A 17,347-nucleotide genomic window follows, 5' to 3' on the forward strand; every position below is an offset into this window, starting at 1 on the left:
TGTTTTGCATCCGTTCCGGGCCGAGTTAACGTTTTTACCGGCCGATTTGGACGCGATTTGAATCCGTTTTTTTTCCCTGTCCGTTTTAAAATCGGATGAATTTCATTTAAAATTTGTTGCCACACACAGCCCTTTGTAGATAATGCCACAGCCCCCCTGGTAGGTGATGCCACCCAGCCCCCTGTAGGTGATGCCACCCAGCCCCCTGTAGGTGATGCCACACAGCCCCCTGTAGGTGATGCCACACAGCCCCCTGTAGGCGATGCCACACAGCCCCCTGCAGGCGATGCCACACAGCCCCCTGCAGGCGATGCCACACAGCCCCCTGCAGGCGATGCCACCAAGCCCCCTGTAGGTAATGCCACCAAGCCCCCTGTAGGTAATGCCACCAAGCCCCCTGTAGGTGATGCAACCAAGCCCCCTGTAGGTGATGCCACACAGCCACCTGTAGGTGATGCCACACAGCCACCTGTAGGCGATGCCACACAGCCACCTGTAGGCGATGCCACCCTGCCCCCTGTAGGTGATGCCACCCACCCTGCCCCCTGTAGGTGATGCCACACAGTCCCCTGTAGGTTGCACCCATCCCCCCCCCCCTTTCCAGGAGAAGTCACTGACTTCAATGTCCATATATGGACAGTGTAGTCACTGACTTCTCCTGAAGAGGAATTCCCTGCCACAGGTCGGGAATTCTGCTTCAGAAGTGAGTGACGTCACTGTGTCCATATATGGACAGTGTAGTCACTCACTTCTCCTGTAGCGGCATCCCCGGCCATAGAGTCGGGGATTCCGCTGCAGAAGTGCGTGACTTCGCTGTGTCCATATATGGACAGTGTAGTCACTCACTTCTCCTGTAGCGGCATCCCCGGCCATAGAGTCGGGGATTCCGCTGCATTAGTGCGTGACTTCGCTGTGTCCGTATATGGACAGTGTAGTCACTCACTTCTCCTGTAGCGGCATCCCCGGCCATAGAGTCGGGGATTCCGCTGCAGAAGTGCGTGACTTCGCTGTGTCCATATATGGACAGTGTAGTCACGCACTTCTCCTGTAGCGGCATCCCCGGCCATAGAGTCGGGGATTCCGCTGCATTAGTGCGTGACTTCGCTGTGTCCATATATGGACAGTGTAGTCACGCACTTCTCCTGTAGCGGAATCCCCAGCCGGGGATTGGGGATTCCGACTCCTACAGCGAGCAATAAAAGATCCTCCTCCTCACATGCACTCTGCACTGTGAGGAGGAGGAGGAGAGAGAGTGCGCGAGCGACGGTAGACCCGGCCATCACTCGGGACACATTCCGGTGATGGCCGTGTATTACCCGGCCCCATAGACTTCTATGGGAGCCGGGCGGCCGGGCACCCGGCTGAAAATAGAGCATGTCCTATTTTTTGACGGGCGGTTTTCCCGGCCGTCAAAAAATCGGTCGTGTGAATAGCCCCATTAGGGGTCTATTATTCCTAATGCAGCCGGGTGCCGGCCGATTTATGAACGGCCGGCACCCGGCCGGGAATCCCTGTCGTGTGAATCCCGCCTTAGTTTCTTAATAGACAACTGGGCGTTTTTTACCTTTTGACCAACTGAGCACTGTACAGAGGAGTGTATGACGCTGACCAATCAGTAACGAATATTCAGTTCTATGGGACTTACGGAAATTAATGGTCGGAAATCACACGAGTCAGCCACAACACAAAAGAGTTAGAACGGTGTTTAGGGGCTCCGTTCTAGAGATAGATCTGGGACCCGCATCTATCTGACATTTTCCGCCACCATACTTGGCTCAGACCACCGCCCCTCTCCTGCTCCTAAGTGTGAGTGAGTAGGGCGGATGGAGCCAAGGAGGGAATGATACGGCAGCAGCAGAAGTTCAGAGTGAGGTTGGGGTGTGCTGTGATGGGAGTGGACCAGTCCGGTCACCTGACCCCACATCACTGACTCAGGTCAGGTGACCAGACTGGTCCACTCTTGGGCTGGCACGCACCGACCTCACTCAGACCGCCGCTATACTTGGCTCCGTCTGCCCTTCTCCTGCTCCTAAACGTGAATGAGTACGGAGGATGGAACAAAGTAGTGAATGACGTGGTGGGAGCGTGGTCTGAGTGAGTTCGTGCAGGACCAAATGATCTCACGGGACGGACGTTCCCCACCCCTGCTGTAGATTATATTAAGCATTACACCGTGCCCATTTAAATCAATGGGTAGGTAGTGTGTGTAATGCAGGAGAGGAGAGGTCCTCCGGAGCAAGAGACTCTCTTTGCAACCGCTCTCCACTTTGGCCAAGAAATGAGGATCCTGAAGAGAGGACCCCCATCTGTTAACTCAGAATTCCCTAATAGGGGATATGATACAGTTGTTTTTTTTATACCAAACAACCCCATTAAAGGAGTTTTCTATTATAGGCCCTAACCCCTCTTTGTATGTATTATTAAGTCATGTTGAGCTACTAATACGGGGTCACAGCTGCGGAACTATACTTTCAGTATGTCATGGGGCAATGGAGGAATGCATGGTGCCCGTGTAGAGTAGAGGGAGCAATGGGCACCATTGATTTCAATGCCTGCCATGCTCTGTTACCTCTACTGCAGGGAAAACGGGTATAAACATTGTGTATCCCCCAATAAGAACCGCTCTTTGTAGTGGTTCCCAGCAGTGTATAGGAATGCGAAAATGAGTTTTCTAAACTAGACAATTCCTTTAACAACTTGTAATGAATTTAAGACTCAGTCCAAGCTCCTGGACCCCACTGATGATATTTTCTGTGTCTAATATTCGCGTTACATTCTGGACAGCCGTGACTTCCCTCTAAATATACCCATTCAGTTCCGCTAAATGCACACGTTATTCCAATAGGGGATAAATAAAGACATCGCTGGGAAAAGCAATGGCATCAGAAAACTTGAATTTTGAACTGGGGGATCCTTGTCCCTCCCCACGTCTTCAGATGACCATTGGACAATCTCTAAACATTAGATTGTATTTACAGGGTGCAGTCATATGCGGTTGGTTTTGGTATGGAAATTGTAACGTCCATGGCCGCGGGCCATTGGGTTTACTCACCTGCCGACACCCGCAGCCATGGATCAGGGAGCGCTGGTCCCCATCTCCTTCCTAGGAGACGCCAGCACTCACTTCCGCTCCGGTCCGCTGTGTCCCGTAGCGCGCGCACGCTCGTGCCCGGTCTTAAAGGGCCAGCGACCGCATATGAAAACCATCATCATCAACTCACATGATTTCCTGGACTATAAGAAGGTCCCTGCCCTTCTGATCCTTGCCTAAGCGTTGTTAGTGTTTCCCAAGTCTGTCTTGCAAATGGTCCCTTAGTGTTTTCCCGTTCCAGTTGTTACCCGTGCCCTGTTACCTGTTCCTGTATCCCGTGCTGTGTTCGTGTTCCTGTGCCTACTAGTGTTGGAGTCGGGTCTACTGCACCTGCTGTCATCTGCCACGTCCAGTGTGATCCGCCACGTCTGGCGCAACCTGCGGCACCCGCTGCCATCCGCCACGTCTGGCGTAACCTGCTGCACCCACCTCCATCCGTGCCAGAGCTGTAGCCACAGTCTGGACTATCCAGGTACCCTAGTGCGGGACTTTGTATTACTGGGGTACTCTGTTGTATGGCCAGCTGCCTCCCCACTACGGCGGTGCGGCCTATTATGTCCACATACCCACAAACCGTGACAGAAATGTTCTGCAATTGAACATCAGTTTTCAGTAACTTGCAGAAATCCAGGCACCTGCTGTGTAAACAACCACATTGAGATGAACAGAACTGCTTTTCATTAGCAGAAATTCCTACAACAAAATCTGCCGTGTGTGACTGCACCCTGAGACTGGGTTGTAGCGTAAACCCCGCGGAATTTCCACAACAGAATTATGTGTGTAAATTCCACAGCATTTACAGTAGCAGCAAAGTGGATTCGATTTAGTAAACCTCATTCCCACGCTGTGGGGAAAAACGCAGTGTAAACGTTAAGAAATTGACCTGCACTGTGGAATTTAATTCCGCAGCATGTCAATTTATGCGGCATTTTTGTTCATTTTCTGTTGCAGTTTTTCCCCATTGAATTCAATGGGGATGCAAAACCCGCAACAGAAAGCCAAGTGTTGCGACTTTTGCGGTGTATTCGCAGCAATTACGTCACAAAAATCACAAGTCCGGATAAAAAAAACCCACATACTTACACAGAATGCCCTCCTCTTCCTGCTGTCCGGCTACTGGGATGACGTTTCATCCCATGTGACCGCTTCAGCCAATCACATGCTGCAGCGTCACATGTCCTGCAACGTCATCGTAGGAGGCCGGAGCGAATGTCAAAGGAGGGGGGGTAAGTATGATTTTTTTTTTAATTCCGTCTAAAAAAAATGCAACACAATGTGGTGCGGTTTTTTGGAAGGAAGGTGCTGCGGGTTCCAGGTCGGATACGCTGACTGATTGTTATGCAGCGTATCCGACCCGTGGGAACCCTAAGGCCTTTCTTCACACAAGGCAGATTTGCTAAAGATTTTGCACACGTTTTTTTAAGCAAAATCCGCATCTGTTCTGTCCCGGGTGAATCCTGCCTTAGGCCCCCTGCACACGCCGCAGATTTTGTTGCAGAAATCTCTGCCTCTGAAAATCTGTTTCATTAATTGAATGAGGTTGTTTCAGCAACAAGTACAAAAATCTGCAGCGTGTGCAAGGGGCCTTAAATTGCTCCTTATATACTACTTCAAATAGGAATTCTTAAGGGATTCTTAATAGGATCCATTTTGTACCGCACAGAGCAAGTGCACATTATGAAATGGTGAAGCACACAGTGTCACGAGTGTCATGTAACAATAATCCTGATCGTAGGTGTGTTTCATTATGATGTGCGACCAGGAAATGAGCTGCCTCTGCTCAGGCACGGCTTATTTTGGGCTATGTCAGGGTGTTCCTGGGCACACCCCACGTTCATGTCTGTGGTCCTGATAACCCCTTAATCCTATGAATGATCTAAGGCTAAGTTTACGCGTCTTGATTCTCCCTAAATTAGTTAAAGATCTAGATAGTAATTGACCCATATGTGCGTCTTCAGTCTATAGGGATATCTTTAGTATGGAGTCACAAATTGTTCTCCTCCTGGTAAAATAATTTGATTACCCCATCATGTGTAAAGCAATGGTCTTTAGTCAGTAGTGTTCAGGCTGCAGGATAGTAAAGCAGGTTACAGCCGTACAATAACATCATATAGTATATGTGATTCCTTCCCAAGATAAAGAACAAATTACATTGTACAATTATGTAAGGCTTTTTACCGCCACCTGGTGGCTACCAGTGGTGCAGTAGTGTAGTCTAATTTTTTTTGTCAAATCTTACATAAGCCTTACAATACTGAATCACTACGTAGTATCTTATATACTTTCTTTCAATTTCTCACAATTTTCAAGATGTTGCTGTCTGTGAATGTAAATATTCATGGTTTACATTAGAGGCTAAAAAAAAGTCTAGGAAAGGAAAAGTATTTGTTCTGCTGTGTTTAGCTCTCAGGAGTTTCCTTAGACTGGATGCTTTGTAACAAACCACTTGGTCTGTGAGCAGGACTAGCAAGGAAAGTGTTTTCCATAAAGGGTATGTTCACACGGCCTATTTACGGACGTAAATCGGGCGTTTTTGCCCCGAATTACGCCCGAAAATAGCGCCTCAATAGCGCCTCAATAGCGCTGACAAACATCTGCCCATTGAAAGCAATGGGCAGACGTTTGTCTGTTCACACGAGGCGTATATTTACGCGCCGCTGTCAAATGACGGCGCGTACATAGACGCCCGCGTAGAAGAAGTGACCTGTCACTTCTTTGGCCGTAATTGGAGCCGCTATTCATTGACTCCAATGAATAGCAGCGCTAATTACGGCCGTAATTGACGCGGCGTTCAAGCGCCTGCACATGCCGGTACGGCTGAAATTACGGGGATGTTTTCAGGCTGAAACATCCCCGTAATTTCAGCCGTTACGGACACCTGCCGTGTGAACATACCCTAAACACAGAAGGTTGCAAGCGTATTCTTTATACAGGGGGTTTTACACAGGGCGATTATCGGGCTCGTTGCCGATAATTGCCCAGTGTAAACAGGGGAACGATCAGCAGATGAACGAGCAAATGCTCATCTGCTGGTCGTATCGTTTAAAAAAAGTAAAAGATTATCGTTGTCGGCAGCACATCTCCCTGTGTAAACAGGGAGACGCGCTGCCGACATGATGATAATGGATGGGGATGAGCGATCGGAGTAACGACCCCTTGTCCCCATCCATAGCTCCGTGTGACAGGAGCAAGCACGCGCCGATCAACAATGTCTCATTGATCGGCGCTCGCTGAACCGGCCGAGTGTCGGCCGGTGTAAAAGGGCCTTAAGGCATTAACACACACATGTGACTTGGTCAGGCATGTCGATTATTTTAAGTGTGTGGAGAAGATAATGGGCTGCCATACACAGACACCTCTAGTGCTGGAACAAGTGGTAAAGATGCAATCCAGCGCTGGTAACCTCTAGTGCTGCGTATCTCTGGGCTGGGTCTACCTTGACCTACAGATATTTGATTGTAGGCAAATCCTTCCAAAACCTGTGAGATCTGCAGGAAGTCTTTGCGCCCTTCATGTAACTTCAGTCCCAAGCCCATATATATGTATTGTTACAAAAACGTAAAAGCTGGTCATCGATTTACACGGAAATTTTTTGGAGTGTATCTAAATTTTAATTAAATTAATATAGTATTTGGCCATTAGCATGTTCGTCAAATATACATAAGTATCAAGAGTGACATCTGCAGGTTATAAGGATGCGGTGCAGTGTATTAAAGGGTAACTAAACTTTTTTTAAAAAAATTGCCATGTCATAGTGACATGTCAGAAGTTTTGATCGGGTGGGGATCTAAGCACTGAGATCCCCACTGATCGCTAAAACAAAGCAGCAGAAGCGCTCGGGTTAGCGCTGTGCCGCATCGTTTCTGATCGGCTTTTCTCGGATTGGTGTATGGGCTCAGGGCCGGCCTTAGGATAGATGGCGCCCATGTGAAATGATCTTTCGGCGCCCCACCCCATCATAAAAAAAATGCCCCATAAAAAAAGTATAATGCCCTATATAGTGCCCCCACACAGTATAATGCCACTTTAGTGCCCCCCATGCAGTATAATAATATTTAATAATATAACCCCTTCAAGGACACTTTAAGGTATTTTGTCCTCTAATTGTGCCCACACAGTATTATGCCCCCTAAGTGCCCTACACAGTATATTGCCCCCTGTAGTACCCCTACACAATATAATGTCCGCTTAGTGGCCTCCACACAGTATAATGCCCCCCTCCCCTGGCTGCTACACACAGCCCCCCCTTGTAGATAGTGCCCCCTGTATATTGTGCGATACAGCCTCCCTGTAGACCGTGCGATAATACCCCACCTCCCCCTTGTAGACGTGTCATACAGCCCCCCACCTCCCCCTTGTAGACAGTGCCCCCAAACAAAAAAAATTAATCACCTAGGCTCCGTTCCCACGACGAACTGAGCTGTTCCACGACAGGATCCTTGCGTAGGCCGGCGTGATCCTGTAGCCTAGTACAGAGTTTCCTAACCTTTTCAGACTCGAGGCACCACTGGAAAAATAAAATGACTCAGGGCACCCTTACCAAAAATTGTTTTGAGAAAAGACAGAAAACGGCTGAAAACAAGCCCTTCACTCGTAGGGTATGTTCATGCAGCGTTTTTTGTAAGGCAAAAAAAATCTGCCTCAAAATTCCTTCAGGAATTTTGAAGCCGATTTTGAATTGACAGCGTTGCTTGACCTTTTTTTTTTTTTTTTAAAGCCGTTGAAGCTATTGCAAAAGACACAGGCAAAAGGGTGCCTCCTATTAATTTCAATTGGAGCTCAGAGATGGAAACCACTTGAAGACTATCAGCCCTCACTCACAGTAAAATGACCATCAGCCCAGCACTCACAGTAAAATGACCATCAGCCCCCCACTCACAGATTCCCCCTTGTAGGTAGCGCCACACAGCCATCTTGTAGGTAGCGCCACACAGCACACAGTTCCCTTGTAGATAGCACCACCCCCTTCCTGTAGCGCCACTGTAGATCCCTGAAGGAGCGGAATCCCCCTGTAGCCGAGGATTCCGTTCCTGGAGCGCTTTGCTTGATGTCTCTGTCCATATATGGACAGTGACATCAGGGGCAACTCCTGAAGCGGAATCCCCGTCCACAGCGTTGCTGACACTGTGAACGGGGATTCCACTCCAGGAGAAGCCCCTGTCGTCTGTGTCCATTTATGGACAGTGACGTCAAGGCCTGCTCCTGGTTTGAAATCCACGGTCACAGAGTCGGCAACGCGGTGGACAGGGATTCTTCTTCAGGAGTTGCCCCTGATTTCACTGTCCATATATGGACACAGACATCAAGCGCTCCGTCCAGGAGCGGAATCCCTGGCCACGCGAGGATTCTGCTCCTTCAGGGTGCTACATTGACGCTAGTAGATACCAGAGCAGGGAGCTACCTCCCTGCTCTGCTTTAGTGGCGTCGCTACCGCTGTAGCAGCCACAGCGGGCGCCCTCATGCCCGGTGTCGCCGCTAGCAAACGCTATGACTGCTACAGCGGTAGCGACGGCACTGAGTGAAGAAGCGCCCAGGCGGAAAGGTGGCTGCTGAGTCGCCGGGCCCTGGTGTTTCTGAAACAAGCGGGGGAAGGGAGCCAGCGCACACCCCTAAGGCCGGCCCTGTATGTGCTCAATAGAAAGTCTATCTTGTACAGTTGACGCCTCTCCCAGTACGATGTACCTTACCATACTTTTAATTTCCACTCCATTAGACTTGCCATAATAGTGTGCTTAGTGTGGGTCTGACCATTGGCACCTCTACTCAGGGCCAGCCTTAGGGGTGTGCGACCTGTGCGTTTACACATTGTTGACACATTGCTTGCCCCTGCTGAAGGAGGCAGCACCAATGGCCTGACAACTGATGCTTGTGACCACCACAAATATTAATGGTTTAGAACTTCTATTAGATTATTTATTTATAGAGGTTTTATTTGAGTATCATTATTAAAATGTATTTAAGATATGTGGCACTGTACAGTATATCATTTTTGTGTGTCTGGTGGTGACAGCACTGAACAGCATTGTGATTAAGGCAACTGTATGCAAGTATTATTTGACCAAAGTATGGTACTGTTATTTGGCACCATACAGTTTGGCGCTTATATTTAGGCATTATATGGTGTGTATATTGATTATATGGTGTGTCTGTTTGTACACCATATGGGGGCTGCCAACATAAGGTACCACACAGGGCATCATCCAACATAAGGCTGGCCCGGCCCCTACTGATCCAGAGGGGCTCAAAGGTCCAACCCTTGTAGGGAGGTTGCCACGTAGGCTTGAAATGAATGGAAATACTGAAATATCAGAGAACCATCTTCTCAATTGTCTTCTATTTCTTTACTATGGAGCTTTGATATTTTGTTCCATGCATTTGAGCAGGACGATACCAATGTTGATGGGTGTGTACTACCCAAATCAAGAGGTACTACTTTTATATCTATCTTCAATCCAGTCAGTCATAGAGTACCTGAATTATAGACATCCCCCTGAACACGAGGAACAAAAAGTTTCAGCCAATCATAGAAGAGGTTTTATTATAATTGTCTTAGAGCGTGCAATAGTCCCTGAGCTTCAGACGTCAAGGCAGAGCAATGTTGGAGCAAGGAAGGGGTAAAAAAAATACTGTGCTGGTTCTATAATGGGGTTTGTTGTATCTTACACTGCTTTCATTGCCTTTTCCACCACTTTTGTCGGATAGTATAGAGCACGATTCCACACTATTCTTGCTGTGAAAACGACGAAACCTTGATGAAACCCAGACGGACCACATTATGTCAGTGGTCTGGAAGGTGTCGTTCGGATCCATCAAGCTGTGGATCTGGCACAGTTATGGCTTCTGCTATGAACAGAAGTCACAAGCGTAGAAGTGGACAGGGCCTAATGGACCAGTGTGGCTGACACTGTTTGGGCTTATGCCCACAGCCATATTACAGGTCTGTGTTGCATAGTTCCGTAATGCAGCGCCAATAACCTTTCATACTATACCTGTATGATTTTATACAGGATTAAAGAAGTTTTGTGGCATATGGCATGACGTATTATGGAGGTATTTCTTCCATCGGAGAATCTGGTACCCCACAGAAGCTTCATATGGTGGCATTCTGAATGCCTACAGTTCTGTTATATGGACCAGTAGGGATCAGTGTTTTGCCTCTGTGCATGCTGCTTTATCATTATCTCTTATAGCAATACTCCCGCTGTTACTGTTTTGGGGCACTGTTGGCACTTATGGGGTTACTGTGGCTGGCACATTTGAGGACATTGCAGCAGGCACTTCTGGATGAACTGTGACTTGATAGAGCATTCTGCTTGTCATTGTTTTGAAGCTCTCATTTTCATGTCCCCCTGGGCGGGGTGGGGGGTAAATGTACCTTTTTACTCCTGCATATCGTAGCATTACCCCAGAATACAGTATATATTTTTAAAGATTAACTCCGGATATGATAAAAGGCTGCATGCTGAGCATGACTTCAGAAAGATCAGCCCCGTTGACTTTGCTTTCGATCAGTCGAAGAATTTCCAGCATAAAAATCAAATCTTTAAGTGAGCTGTAAGAAAGTGCAAAGAATGTTCCTCTCTGTGCGACGAAAGGGCAAATCCTGCTAAACTGGGATTGGCTGGAGTTGACACGAGTTCATGAGATCAAGTGTATGATCCCTTCTCTGCTGTGTCCCGGACATATAACCTCTCAGAAAATATGCTACTCATGCTTAGTCCATCATCCCCTATATACTCATTGTGAGACTATGGTGTCTCTATAGCTTTCATTCAGGGAGCCAGACATGCAATAAATATATTGACTTCTCCAGCCCATGTGAGCTCCGACCTTCTGTGACCTTTATTCTATTCCTGCTAGAACAGGAAAGATCCTGCTTTGTCCTGACTGTGACGAGCCCCATGTCACCATGCTGACCCTAAACTCTGTGTGTGTGGAAGATAGATAGATAGATAGATAGATATGACATAGATAGATATGACATAGATATGACAAATATGAGATAGATATGAGATAGACAGATAGATAGATATTAGATAGATAGATATTAGATAGATAGATATGAGAGATAGATAGATAGATAGATAGATATGAGATAGATAGATATCACTACACCACACTTTTTTTTGTTTTGCATCCTCCGTGACTCACCAGCTCCACATCAAGCATGTACGGAAGATGTCATTTCTGGAAACCACAACAGAGACGTCTCAGTTCAGTGATAAATTACGGCAATGTGACGCATTGGACTTGTTGAAGAGGATCAGCCTTGCCTTCAGATCAGGAAGAAAGCAGCTGTGGATGGAAATTCCACCAGCTTACATTCCATAGATAAAAGCTCCACAGGGAAAGGAACTGACACAATCCTGCACCGCCACTTAGTATACAATATAGAAAAAAGCAATTTATTCTACTCTCTGACCACAACTACGAGTCTGACCATATGTTTCGCCCCAGAAGAAGTTGTTAAGGGGCCACGATATATCATAGAGATGGCTCCAGTGTAGTTTTCTGAAGTTATATCTATTTTTAAAAGGGTTGCATGAGATGAGAAAAAAAAACATGGCTGCTTTCTTTCAGAAACTGCGCCACTCTTGTCCATGAGTTGTGTCTGGTATTGCAGCTCAGTCGCAATTATTTAAATGGTGCGAAACTGCAATACAAGAATGTTTACGGGCACTGATATACAAGGTATTTATTTTTTTCTTTGCTTTTTTTTTTTCTGTTGATGTAGCTGTATGAGGGCTTGTTTTTTGTGGGACAAGTTGTATTTTCAAATGGTACCATCCTAAGTTTACATATATGTTAGCCTTTAACTTTTATACATTTTTCTTTTGGAGGTTCAAAAAAAATAAATTAAAAAAAGGCAATTCTGCGGTACACACTGACTGTTGCAAGTAATGTATCAAGAAGTGGCTATTCAATAGAAATAATTGCATAATAAATACTCGTGCTTGCATTATAACTGTGTTAGAGTGCCGTTCATCCTCTTTTGAAAGTACATTATATGGACAAAAGTATTGGGACACACCTATTAATCATTGAATTCAGGTGTTTCATTCAGTCCCATTGCCACATGTGTATAAACTCGAGCACCTCGCCCTGCAGTCACCTTTACAAACATTTGTGAAAGAATAGGTTGTTGTAAAGAGCTCACTGAATTCCAGCGTGGTCCTGTAATAGGATGCCACCGCTGCAACAAGTCAGTTTGGGAAATTTCTTACCTCCTAGATATTCAACGGTGAGCAGTATTATTGCAAAGTGGAAGCGTTTAGGAACCAGAACCGTTCAGCAACTAAATGGCAGACCACGTAAAGTTACAGAGCGGGTCTATGACAAAATATGTAAGGATGCATTCCAAATTGACTCATTTGTTGGTGCTGTATGGGTTCGGGTTTGGGAACCCACACTATAGATATATAGAACAAACCTAAAGCACTCCAGGAACACTTGGAACTAATTTTCAAAAATATTTTATTTTATTCCAAACAGTATTTTTGGACAAGCGATAAATGTTTCAGCCCAACCAAGGCCTTTCTCACAATCGCTGTATGTAGTATTGAAAGCAGAACGGTGTATAGGTGTCTACCAGACGCTCCAAGCAGATCAGTGTAAAAATTACTGTTTGGAATAAAATAAAATATTTTTGAAAATTAGTTCCAAGTGTTCCTGAAGTTACAGAGCGGGGTCGCCGAGTTCTGGGGCGCATAGTGCATAAAAGTCGCCAACGTTCTGCTGACTCAATAACTGCAGAGTGCTTAACCACCTCTGCTTTAACATCAGCCTAAAAACTGTGCCCTGGGAGCTTCATGGCATGGGTTTCCATGGCTGAGCAGCTGCATGCCAACCATACGTTACCAAGCAGAATGCCAAGCGACAGTTGGAGCTGTGTAAAGCCGCCACCACTGAACTCTGGAGCAGTGGAAAAGTGTTCTGTGGAGGGATGAAACACAATTCTCTATCTGGCAGTCTGATGGACGAGTCTTGGTTTGGGTAATGCCTGGAGGACGTTACCTGCCTGACTGCATTGTGCCAACTGTAAAGTTTGGTGAAGAAGAGATAATGCTATGAGGTTGTTTTTCAGGGGTGGCCTAGGCCCCTTAGTTCTAGTGAAGGGAAATCTTACTGCTTCATCATACCAAGACATTTTGGACAATTGTAGCTTCCAACTTTGTGGGAACAGTTTGGGGTTCGGCCCTGTTCTGTTCCAGCATGACTGTGCCCCAGTGCACAAGGCCCATAAAGATATGACTTGACTGGCCCGCACAAAGCCTTGAACTAAACCCTATCAAACATCTATAGGATGAACAAGAACAGAGATTGAGAGCCAGGCCCTCAACTCCAATATCACTGTCTGACCTCACAAATGCTCTTCAGGATGAATGGGCAAAAAGTCCCACAGACACTCCAAAATCTTGTAGAAAGCCTTCCCAGAAGAGTGGAAGCCGTTTTATCTGCAGGAGGAGGGCCAACTTCATAGTAATGCCTATGGATTTAGATCTGTATGTGCAATGTGTGAGTGTCCAATAATGTTGTCCATACAGTGTATAGAAGTTGGGACAGTGACCAAGACCGTTCATGTGGATCATGCACCCTATCTCATTTTAGCTGGCTAAGTGCTTTCCTATAAGTACTGCTTAAAACCTTTCACCTGCCCATACGTGTGCAGCGGAGTGCACCATGTAACAGGCACTGCTGCACAAACCTTGCCTCATTAAAAAAAAAAAATTCTATCCTCCGTTATTTAGATATCGGTGCCGTTATATTTGGCACCCGATATGTAAATAACCCCCTGAACTGTCCATGGGGTGTTTCTTTATTTCGAAATGGCAGAGGGTGTGATACTTAGGGTATGTGCACACGATGAGAGGCTTTTACGGCTGAAATGACAGACTGTTTTCAGGAGAAAACAGCTGCCTCGTTTCAGACGTAATTCCTCCTCCTCGCATTTTGCGAGGCTTCTCTGACAGCCGTAAATTTTAAGCTGTGCTTCATTGAGTTCAATGAAGTACGGCTCAAATTACGTCTGAAAGAAGTGTCCTGCACTTCTTTTGACGAGGCTGTATTTTTACACGTCGTCGTTTGACAGCTGTCAAACGACGACGCGTAAATGACAGGTCGTCTGCACAGTACGTCGGCAAACCCATTCAAATGAATGGGCAGATGTTTGCCGACGTATTGTAGCCCTATTTTCAGACATAAAACGAGGCATAATATGCCTCGTTTACGTCTGAAAATAGGTCGTGTGAACCCAGCCTTAGCGCTCTGACACTGTCCAATCAGCTATGGACAGTGTGAGAGCGGCTTGTACTGTGTGATCTCTCTCGCAAGATCAGTTGTTCAGCAGATACCATTCGTGCTCTTGACGATACTCCCGCTGCCACAGAACAGAAGACTAGGAGAGATCTAGTCATGTGCCTGGATGTGCGTGCATGCGTGAGGGCGCGTGCACAAATGTTCTCTGCAGAACGACAAGACTGTGATCTCGTGAGAGAGATCACACAGCACAAGCCACTCACACAGGGGTCCATAGCTGATTAGTTTTATCCCCCCATTCCTTTTAGAAATAAGAAAAACGCCCCATTGACAGTTCAGGGGGTTATTTACATATAAGGTGCCAAATATAGCGGCACCGATATTTAAGTAATGGAGGATAGAATATTTTTTTAAAGTGGGACAAGGTTTGTGCAGGTTTGTGCAGCACTGCCTATTACATGGTGCACTCAGCTGCACATGTATGGGCAGGTGAAAGGTTCTCTTTAAAGAAAAGCAATTCTACTTGTGTTAGTTTTTATGTGTAGTCGATATTTCGATAACGTTTTATAGAATTCAGAACAGACAGAAAATTAAAAAGCTTCAACCACTAAAACAACAAGGAAGACACTTCAATATTGATACAATAGCTGGAGAAGCCACCAGAACACAACTGAAAAAAATGAGCTCCCCCATATACATGTTGAATCCTGTCTCACAATGTCCTATATTGTTTTATAAGGTAGACTCTTGTCAGTGGTTGATCATCATTAGGGCAGTTTGGGCGGCCGCCCGGGGCCCAAGGCTCCCAGGGGGCCGATTGCTGCCTGAACCGCACATGACCGCATGGGGCCGCTCATGCCCGGTGGCGTCACTAGCACTGGAGGAGACTCCGGTGCTATCGGCAGCCACATTCATTTGTATCGGAGTCCTCATGACTTCGATACAAATGAATATTATAGGCTGCAGGCCACATTAGGCCTGCAGCCTATAAGACGCTGGGAAGACTCCCTGCGCAGGCCAGCATGATGAGATACTGCATCACGCCGGTCTGAGCATGCGTCTAGTCCGCAGGATTCACATGTGTCCAGCTGGAGCGGCCACCACGGGGCAAGGTAAGTAAAATATATATATACTTTTTTAGGTGGGGTAGCGCTGTGAATATATTCAAGGAGGGGGGGGGAGTGCTCAGTGACACTATATACAAGGGGGGGGAGTTCTCCCTTAAACTATATACAAGGGGGGAGTGCTGGGTGGCCCTATATACAAGAGGGAGGGTAGCGCTGTGTGGGCCTATATACAAGGGGGAGGGGAGCACTGTGTGACACTATATACAAAGGGTGGAGTGCTCTGTGACACTATATACAAGGTGGGGGGAGTTCTCCGTTACACTATATACAAGGGGGGGGAGTGCTGTGTGACCCTATATACAAGGGGGGAGGGGAACGCTGTGTGGCACTATATACAAAGGGGGAGCGCTGTGTGCACTATATACAAGGGGGGAGCGCTCTGTGGCCCTATATGCAAGGGCGGGAGCGTTGTGTGGCCCTATATACAAAGGGGGAGCGCTGTGTCACATTATATAAAAGGGGGGAGCACTGTGTGACACTATGTACAAAGGGGGAGGGCTGAGTAGCACTATATACAAGGGGGGCTGTGTAGCGCTATCCACAGCGGTATGTGTGCGGCGCTCTTTACAGGGGGGCTCTGTGGCGCTATTTACAAGAGGGGGAGGGTTGTGTGGCGCTTTCTACAGGGGGGCTGTATGGCGCTATCTATAGGGGGCTGTGTAATGCTCTCTACGGGGGGCTGTATGTGGCGCTATCTATGGGGGGGTGTAATATCTACAGGGGCTGTGTGTGGCACTATGTACAGGGGGCTGTGTGTATGTGGTGTTTTACAGTGTATGGTATTATTATATTCAGGGGCGTAGTGTTTGGTGCTATTATATTTAGGGGCACAGTATGTGGCACCATGATAAAAAAAAATTAGTTTATAGGTATGGAAATGTTGGAAAAGTGAGGAGCCGAAGACATCTGAGTGGCAAATTCTGCAGAAATGTGTCATGGCCGGGAGAAGTCGTCATGAGCTCTGGACCGGATGGAGAAGAAAAGAGGAAAAAAAACTACTATAATCTGAGACGTCGTCACCTGTGAGTCGCTAGATTTATAGAGAATCTGTCACCTCTCCTGACATGTTTATTATAGGAAATCCTTGTATTTCACGAAAAGTCTTTCTGCAGTCCAGGACTGATAGACCATTCCCCTTGTCAGGAGGATGTGTCCCAGCACAGTGTGATCCTGTCAGTATGTAGGGACACAGCCCTGTGACTAGGGGAATCGTAACACCCATTTGTTAATGCTTGCCCAAAAAGGTAGTGTTAAAAATAGTTACGGCGCGGCGGTGCAGGTGGGGGGCCCAAGTTTGGCTAACAGCCCAGGGCCCATGGTCTACTTAATCCATCACTGACTCTTGTGCATATGCATTGGGTGGCCCAGTGGTCAGCACTGTTACCTTGTAGTACTGGGGTCCTAGGTTAGGACATCTGCATGGAGTTTGTATGTTCTCACTTTGTTTGCCTAGTGGTCCTCTGGTTTCTTCCCACATGCCAAAAACATACTGATTTTGATACTGTCGTTGGCCCTCGTGTGTGAGTTTGGGAATTTAGAGCTGCATTGAAGACAAGGATTGACGTGCATGGTGACAGTATCTGTAAAGCGATGCAGATTTATTAGTGCTATAATAGGAACGGAAATAGATATGTTTGGTAGTTCACTTGCATATAACTGTTTTGTAAACACCCCTTTGAGTGAAGATGTTCGTGTAAAGCTCAAAAAGGAAAAAGAACGGTGCCAAAACAACCTACAACCCGACACCAATAGTTGAAACCACCTATAGTTTGATATACGTGGCGCAATATGTTTACATGTAAATTACACATATCGGCTAAACATGTTTCCTCTGTTTGTTCTAAAACTACGCTGCATATTGCCGAAGGATTGT

General features: G+C 46.7%; 1 protein-coding gene across 1 annotated transcript in view; it reads right to left on the reverse strand.

Moving 5' to 3' along the window:
- The window catches only part of ZMIZ2 (zinc finger MIZ-type containing 2), a 78,200-nt gene extending 66,934 nt beyond the window's left edge, over positions 1–11,266 (reverse strand). Inside the window, exon 1 of the mRNA XM_075858651.1 lies at positions 11,243–11,266. The gene's annotated coding sequence lies outside the window, so the exon portion shown is untranslated. The remainder of the gene's footprint in view (positions 1–11,242) is intronic.
- Positions 11,267–17,347: the final 6,081 nt, after the last annotated feature.

The sequence above is a fragment of the Rhinoderma darwinii genome, chromosome 3 (genome assembly GCF_050947455.1).
Source record: "Rhinoderma darwinii isolate aRhiDar2 chromosome 3, aRhiDar2.hap1, whole genome shotgun sequence".
Lineage (NCBI taxonomy): Eukaryota > Metazoa > Chordata > Amphibia > Anura > Rhinodermatidae > Rhinoderma > Rhinoderma darwinii.